Below are 9271 nucleotides of genomic sequence, written 5' to 3'. Positions count from 1 at the left end.
ACCTTAATAAATGTCATAGTGATATCCCATTGATATCGTAATGTACTTTATACATTTAGGAAAGTAATCTACTAATTACTACTTTAATTAGTAATATAAATAATTTTGTATTTTTTATACATTTAAAAAAATAATAAATAGACTAATTATAATTGTATTTTTTTATTCAATACTAATAAAATTATAAGATGAGTGTCAACTACCGGTTTTGTAAAATGAAAAGATGTAAATAAATGTCACTAGATTTGCAAAAATACAAAGAGTTACTTGCTAAACCTAGTATGAGCGTAATAAATATTTAAATAATTTAAATCCTGTTAAGTGATGTATTTCGAATTTATTTAATTATTATATTATTACTTTATTTATAATTTTCTACATGATCTAGTGATGATGATTGTTTAATAATCGAAATGACCACTTAGATTTAGATTTTAAGTTTCTGTAAAAGCTATTTGTGAGTAATGTTTTTCTCAGCTTTTTTTCAATAACAGTTTACAATAAACTGCTTATTTGAATAAGATAGAACTGATTTTAAAATGCATTTAAAAGTAATAAATAAGTTATTTAGTTAATTATTCTTTTATAAATTTCGACTTTTAAAATTTGCGCCAAATTAAGATATTGTCGCGTGTTCGCGGTTAAACAATCCTTCGGAACCACCGTTAGGTATTGCTTCAGAGGATGAGATGAATGATTTGTAGCGTGTGAAAATTCCATGCCTGACCGAGATTCGAATCCTGGACCTACGGCTGAAAGGTCGAGATGCTACCACTCGCGCCACGGGGGCCCGTTCGACAAGGATATTGAGAGACTAACAAACAAAAATTTTTTTTATAAATACTATCTATTACTCTAAAAATGTATAAAATATAATAGTAATAAATATATGTATAACATACAAAATAGCAATTCAAATAAAAACAAACTTGATTTAATGACGGTTAAGTTATACATACCAAAATACAGTCCGATTTACTAAAAGCTTTATAAGCACTGATTGAAACTAATATTGCATTAATAATAAGGTAACAATACAAAAATTTTAAATTCATGCGATACACTTTATGCAGGTATTATTTACAAAAAAAAACTACCCTACACTTTGTAAATGAATAGAATGTCACTTTCACTCCTATTCACAAGTATCTTACCGAACAGCTTATTTTTTTCAACTACTGTCCAAAATGGAATACTCGTGAGTACTCTTCCCTCGTTGTTATCAAACGATTAATGTTATCGCTTTTATCGCCCGCGGCACCAAAGTCGGAGTTGCAAAACTACTGATTCTATATGTTGGCGTTCGCTAGTCCCCGGTCGTATTTGTATCTCCTGGCTTGCAGAATCGGTGCACGACCTGTCCTTTTGATTGTTCAAGCGCAATAACTTTTATTGTCCGCGCTTTCTACGCTTTTCTATAAGTTCTTTTTCCGGTCCGGTAATGCTTCTGGTCGAACAGAAGCTTTCGGAGATGTCATTGTTTGTATTACAAATTGTTGGACGGACCAGTTATTCCAACTAAAGAATTCTTTTAAGTTCCTTCTAAATTCATCTTCTTTATTTTCTCTCTTTCTTTTTAATTAAAGAAATCCGTTACACTGGTCCCGTTACAATATAAGTTGTTAGTTGGAGTTGGTTTTTGTGCCGATTTAAAAAAAAAAATTGTTGTGTTTTCATGCTGTTTAATCTACTCTATCAATAAACCTCCATGGCGGAATTCTATCGTCTCTACCTTTCATCCGCAAGGTTCTGGGTTCGAATCTCGGTGAAGTTTTTATATTTTTTATACACTACAAAATTCATTTATCATAAAGTGACTAATTAGGCGTGTAAGTTTGCTACTGTTTTTGGAATAAACAAGTACACTATTTAACATAATTATAATACTAGTCAGTTTTATTTGGGACTTCCGACAATACATTAAGTATTATTATAATTTATTATATTATACCTTAAGTATAATATGTATAACGGGAAAAATTGTAAAGTTAAAAAAAATATTTTGTATAATATCTTTTAAATCTTTTTTATAACATTCAAATTATAAAATGACAAAACCTGCATCTGACCAAAAGGGGACTTTGTTTTTAAAATGATATTTAGTTTAAGTTTGAATTTTGAATCGAGGCCAACATCAAATTGACATGAGTCTTTCATTAAATAATCCAGTAAAAATAGCATCAAATTTTGTTTTGTACTTTTACTTGACCGTAAAAACCATTAACTGTTTCAGCATCTTTTAAAATATCATACGAAATCGATGTATCATGTTTGTTTGCCTGAACATTCAGATAGACAGTCTTTAATTTTATACATTAATTCTTTTAAATAAAAATAAAAAAATACATGTATATTTGTTTCATTTTGCATGGTTTTACATCATTTTTGAAAAAAAGGATAATTTTTTCTATTTTCACACTTTTTAAAGTTTGTCTAGTAATGACTGCTCGTAATAAGAATTACCATTTACGATCGCCTAATTTAAAACATATTCACACTAAAATGAGAAGGACGACGATTACGTTGAATGATATTAAAAAGAATTTCTTGTAAGAGCTTCTGAGATAATTCTAAAATCAGTCGTTATCAGTAATTAATATTCCCAGCCCAAACCTACATGTTTTCTGTGTTGTTTTTATTTTTTACTTCAACGTTTCTAGCTAATATTCTTGAAGTTTCAGATTGAATTGCTTTAATTATAGAAATGACTTTAGAGTATATATATATATATATATGCAGGACAGAGGAGTGGTTAGTGATTTGTTTGGGTGCACAAATAATGACGCATGGTGCAAACCGTGCTACTAATAATGTTAAATGTATTTAGTGAAGACTTAAAAAGGACCCGCCTCTTAAAGAAAGAATGCTTGATTTAAAAGAACGTGCATTTGCTTTCGGTAGTTTTAAAGGCAGGCCGCATAGTGAACAAAGATACAAATGCAAACGTATGTCGCCTTCGCCTATTAAGCAGTCTCCAATTATCTATTCGTCAACGAGTGGCTGAACTTAATAAAACACATTCAAAGTGGATGATATTATTAAAATATATTTTATTATGAAACCATTTCGACCAACGTTTGTGATGAATTATCTGACGGAGACATGGAGCAGTATGTTGCACTCTGGCATGCTGTATTAAAACAATATCCCGCACAAGAATGTTTTTTTCTGATGAATATTTTACTTTATCATAGTTGACAAGAAAATAATTGGCTTTTCGGGCTAAGGAGAATACTCTTTTTGTGCGAGATTAGGAGGAGGAATCCTCCAGTTGTCTTGATTTCGGCCAGAATGAGCACTGCGATTCTTATTCGGACTATATTCTTTTGAAGCGTATATGAACGATGAATCTTATTTGAAAATATTGGAAAGACGAATAATATATTGATTTTAAGAGAAGGATATCATGGAAGGTGTCTGGTTACAGCAAGACGGGATAGTTCGTCAGCCGTGATTCACAAGCATCTGATTGCAATAAACACTACGAATCAACGAATCAAGACCTTACAACATCCGAAAACGCATTGCGAGGAATAATCAAGGTTTATGTATCAAGAATTCGCTACGAAATAAATGAAGAATTGCGTAAATGTAGAGGAAACCTTTCAAATTATGACTTCGGAGATGCTTCGCAGAATATCAAGAAGAACGTGGAGATGCATAGTTTTGTGTTCAGCACAATGAAGTACACATACAGATTCAATGGATAAATAATTCCTAAGCATAAATGTTCAGAATATTTACTAAGTCTATAACGTACATTTATCTAGGGGTATTTCTTTGTAACAATTCAGTATTAAAAAATAATGATGATAAAAATTTAACTAGTTTCTTCAAATCTTCTTTATGGTCGTATAATCTTTTGTTAAAGAAATCTTCCACGTTTGAAAAATTTACCACCGGATTACCGGTAAAAATTTTAAAATTCGTTAAAAAACTAACAACCACCATCGAATCGGCCATTTAATTTTGTAATAAGTAAGAAACATAAAAAAATATACAAAATTAAATGCGGTTGCGTTGAGAAGGTCCTCCTTTTAAAAGAAGTCTCCTTTTGAGAAGCCATAAAACTTGTAGTAAAACTACAAATCTCTTTAATATTCAAAATTGAATTTAAAAATTATATTATTTGGGAATTTTTTAAAAATTCCATTAATTGGCAATATTAAATTTGATCAACAAAGCTGATCAACAATAAAATTTTGTGTATAGTATTGAGAAAAATATAGTGCGTTATATCCCAAAATTATAACAATTTTTTCTGTTATACTTTGGTATGCTTTATTTTAAATAAGAATTCATCTATCTGTTAAATTTTTTTTAAACTTATTCTCATGTACTTTACTTACTCTTAAAATTAAATTCTCTATAAATTGTGTTTCAAAGTTTTGTTTACTTGAAATTTAGGCTAGTAAATTTATGTCAAAGTTAATAAACTATTTTTTGTGACTACAATGTTCGGCTTTATTAAATATTTCTCTGTAACTACTTACTTACTAATTTATTACTTACTCTCTGTTACTACTTACTTTGCAGAAAAGTTTATTGGATTAATTTTTTAAATTTATTACTTACTCTCTGTTACTACTTACTTTGAAGAAAAGTTTATTGGATTCATTTTTTTAATTTCCTGTCAAAAACATACATAAAATATCAACCTTTCTTTATAATTTATGTTCAAAGAACTTTGTTGTAATTTCATTTTACGATTGGTGTAGAAATTAGTGTGTAGTTTTTAGGTAGCCGTAATTCGAAAGTAAAGCTTTTCAAGATCTATGTTTGTATGATTTTTATTTTTCAGTGGTAGAAATTATTTTGAAATTGCTTCCGTCTCTTTGTACGATATCCTGCAAAATTATTGACTGTAACGAAATTTGTTTTATTTTATTATGCAATAATAAAACGACTGGAATAAAATCATGTTAACCTGCAAAATTGTACAATATACTGACTTTAGTGTACAACTAAAATGTATAGTTTTATAACAGAATATTAATTTAGTTCTTAATTAATGATCCATTTTACAAGGTGTATCTAACTTCAATGTAAATAAATTGATCAATATATAATTGAATTTATTTTAAGAGTATAATGATATTCTTATTTTCGTTAAAATGTTATTCTGCATAGTTATATGGTATAATATGTATAACCGTATGTTAATCGGTTAATATTTTTTACGTCAGATTTTTTGAAGATCTTGAATTTTCATGACTCCACCCTAAAAGAATAACACCATTTTAGCATTGAAAAATTTTAGACAGATGTATACACATACATATGTATGCATGTTGGTCTGTGATTTTTGTTTTGCTTCATATCTCCAGACTGTTTATTTTGTTTCATCGGATCAACGGGTTTGGATGAAATGTGGCACAATTATATATTTATATGGACCATTGAGACAATTTAATTTTTATCACAATCGGTTGAGTGAGCAACGAGGTACGGACTTTATCGTTCCACTACCTCAAATTTTACTTACGATAAATTTTTTTCCTATAATTTAATCTTCCTTAGGTAGAAAAAATACTTTTGATGGTGTTTGGTTTTATTCATACTTCCATTAAGATTGAGAATAAAAAGACAAGACCTTTTCTTCTTTTTTGTCATTTCGGAACTCAAAATCACATTCTTGTACCGATTAAATTATCCCATTACATTAGTGTGTCACTTTAGTTTTGTATTTTGACAATTACATTCTGGAATTGGGGATAATTTTTTATTTTTATTTTTATTTTGTCAATACTTTGACACCATCAAACTGTCTGAATTAATTAACTTTTATGGAATTTTGTACGATGATTTCTGAAAATGAGTCATTATGCCATATAATTTTGGCTTCAATTGGTCAAGAGAATGAGGAGATAAGAGTTACCGAAGGTCACGTAAATCAAGATCTTATTGAATGAGTAGAATTTTTCTCTGTTAACGGTCATACTTTCCACCTTGCCTATCAGTTCTGGCTATTCCTCTCGCCACGCTACTTACTTTTGATTAATAATAGTTTTATAATTATTTTTAAAAAAATATTTTTTCTATTTAAAAATAAATATTCTATTTCTACCACTAATATTTTATGAAGAGAGTGGTGTAAATCCCATGATTTTAAGTCATGAGTTTCAATAGTTACAAGTTTTTCTACAATAAGAGATATATTTTTATCGTAATGAACAATTGTAAATTAACCTGGTGGCCTTGTTACTGTTTTTGTAATTAGAAAGACAATATAAAATATCATGTGTTTGTTTTGTCTTAGCAATTTGACGCGAAAAAGATATTACTGTTATTATCTAAAGAGTAATAAGACAATAGAAGATAATTTGTTATGGTTTGCAATGTTTCTTTGAATAGTTTGTTTATATTTACTTTTTTGGGATAGACGTTTACGGTTTAATAAACTTACTTGTTAATTGTCATTGTGACACAATTATGACATGAATATATATATATGTATTTTTTATTTGTTAAAATAAAATAAAATTTGTTAAAACATTTAAATTTAGGGATTTAAATGTTTTACCTCATATTTATGAAATAGTTAGTTATTAGGTAGTAAATACAGAAAACCTTTTTAAAAAATTACATTTTTCACACAACATAACCTAATTGTATTAGGTGAAAAAGTAGTAAATAAATATTACTTACAAGCAAGGTCCTGCAAGTTAAATGATTATTTATAGGTGCCAGCTTTCCATTTTAAGCTACCTTATCAGACTCAATGAAAATCCTCTGACAAATAATTGCAAAAGCCAGACCTTAAGGATTTCTTGGCTCGGCCTTAATTTCCTGTAGCTCACTAAGCTCAGAAAACACCTCAGAGCGCCTATAGTGACTGCAGATGATGATGCACTGGTTGTTTTCGAATGTTAATCGGCTACAAATTATTTTAACTCACGTGAATAGCGTAATAGAAGTATGTGAGCAAAAAGTGGCTAAAAATGAATTGCTTATTTCTAAGTAAACCTATTTTCTGAATTGTACCTAAAGATTGGCAAACTATTTAAGGATAGACGAAGAAACTTATTTAAATTTATCACTGGTTACACCAATCATTAAGAAAAAAGACACTATAATGCGCGCAGCGATATCATATCAAGAGAGACATGAGGGGATAATACGGTTTTAAACCGTAATATTAATTTTGATGTTAAGGTTTTTGGCCACTGAAAGAAAACCGATTATTTAATATTTTTTCTCCTTCCTAAATGCACTTCTCAGGTTATTAGTTGTTTTTAATCACAGTTTCTTTATTAGCGCCAGGCTCAATAATCTTTAATTATTCAATTAATCGAGAGTCGGCAGCTTCTTTTTTTGTCCTATCGTGTTATGCTTGCTGTGTACAAGCAAAAGAAACGGCTCGGACTCATAAACTTTTATAAAATCTTCTAAACACTTGCATGGTATTTCAACTGCAATAATATTTGAAACAGAGATCTGCCATGCATCTGAAAGGTTAACGTGACCTGCGTAATTCAAAACTGCGCAGAATTATCAAATGGTTTTTCGTTTGTACTCAGGCGGCCGGTACAGTCCACCAGAATTGTGAGTATGTTATATTATCATAATCCTCTGCTAAAAACATCTCTAAAAAAATAAGTGTGACTTCAATATCTTCATCGACCTGTATACCCATGTACTTGCACTTTCTACATCATTCCTTTAATGTAAAAAATTAACAAAATTCTTTAAAAAAACGTTGGAGAATAGAACCCTACTTATCACCTTTCGTGACTAAAATCAACTCCATATTTATTTTAATACTTCTTTTAATTCATTAATTAATACTTCATTAATTCCTTCATATAAATATATAGTGACATTCATTCAAAAATATATTAAATTTTTTTAAAGATATTTTTTTGAAAACAAATTTCAGAAATGAGATTAACAGAAAAATGTATCCTTTAAACAGACAGGCAACGATAAAGACGACTAGTATAATTAAAACAATACCAAAATTACGTTGCAAGTGTTTTAAATTTAATAAGCAAAGATATTGGAAAAAAAAATCCACTTTTATTGCAATAAAATTATTTTACCGATAGTATGAATTAGTCTTGAATATGTATTTACGATTTATAAGCTTCGTTTAAGTATGTCACTTATTGCCAGTAATGAGGTTCCAACTTAGCACTAAGATTACTTTTACATTAACTAATCACATCCTTCATTCAGTTTTATTTATGATTAATTAAAAATACTTTGGCGTCAATCCAGAAACCTTCTGAAGAATGAAAATATCTTTTCTGTGCTTGTATTTAATATTGAGCTTCATAGGTTTATGCTACCGTGATTCCTAAAATGTAAGTCTGTGATTATTTGCTTACGGTAACAAATAATTAATTATATTTCGTATAAATTTCCTATCGTTGTTATTACTTTTTGTGTGGTATTGACTTTTGGGTTGATCAATTTTAAGATTTTGTTACTTTTTTCAATGAAATTAAATATCTACAATCTATTTCCTCAGAACAATGAATAGATGTGGTGAAGTTGTATAAATGGCTTTAAGGAGAGACTCCTGTACATTACACTTTATTCTGGATGGTACTCTGTAACTGCTGCCGATGGATGGTGGTAAAATAAATTCTGTTTGTAACGTATGAAAAAATGCCATGCCTGACCGGGATTCGAACCTCCTGATAAAAGACAGAGACTATACCACTCCACTACAGATATCAGCCCAATTTTCATAATAAATACTTTTTCCGAAAAGAATAAATACATTTTAGTCTGATCGCTGCATAATAATATATTATATAAATCATATGGTAGGGGACTAGGTAGCTATTGTACAGAGTGAGCAGCATAAAACCGAACCCATAATGTAAACGCTGCAGAATCGGTAGGTGCTCCGACTTGTTGGAAGAAACTGTATTCTTTTTCATTATCAATTACTTGTGTATAGAATTCTTTGAAAATTGTGAGGTAAACTTGTGTAGTCCGGTTAAAAAATACTGGTCCCACTATACGATTACCGGAAACGGCACACCAAGCACCAATTTTCTCATCGTGAAGTGGACGCTCGAATACCTCGTGAGGATTACTCGCCATCCAATATCTGGTGTTCTGCAAATGAAAATGACCGGATAAATGAAACTATGCCTCGTCTGACATGAAGAACGACGTCGGGTCTATCTGTTCACCAACAATGTTTTTGAGAAGCCAGTTGTAATAATCAAGCCGTTTCGGTTTGTCTGTCGCCTTCAGTTGATGTACAGTTGTAATGCGGTATGGTTTCAATTTTAATTCATGAAGAATTTTACGA

Source organism: Lycorma delicatula, chromosome 3 (genome assembly GCF_047948215.1).
Source record: "Lycorma delicatula isolate Av1 chromosome 3, ASM4794821v1, whole genome shotgun sequence".
Lineage (NCBI taxonomy): Eukaryota > Metazoa > Arthropoda > Insecta > Hemiptera > Fulgoridae > Lycorma > Lycorma delicatula.
The sequence above is the reverse complement of the archived record's forward strand: the minus strand, read 5'-3'. Positions refer to the sequence as shown.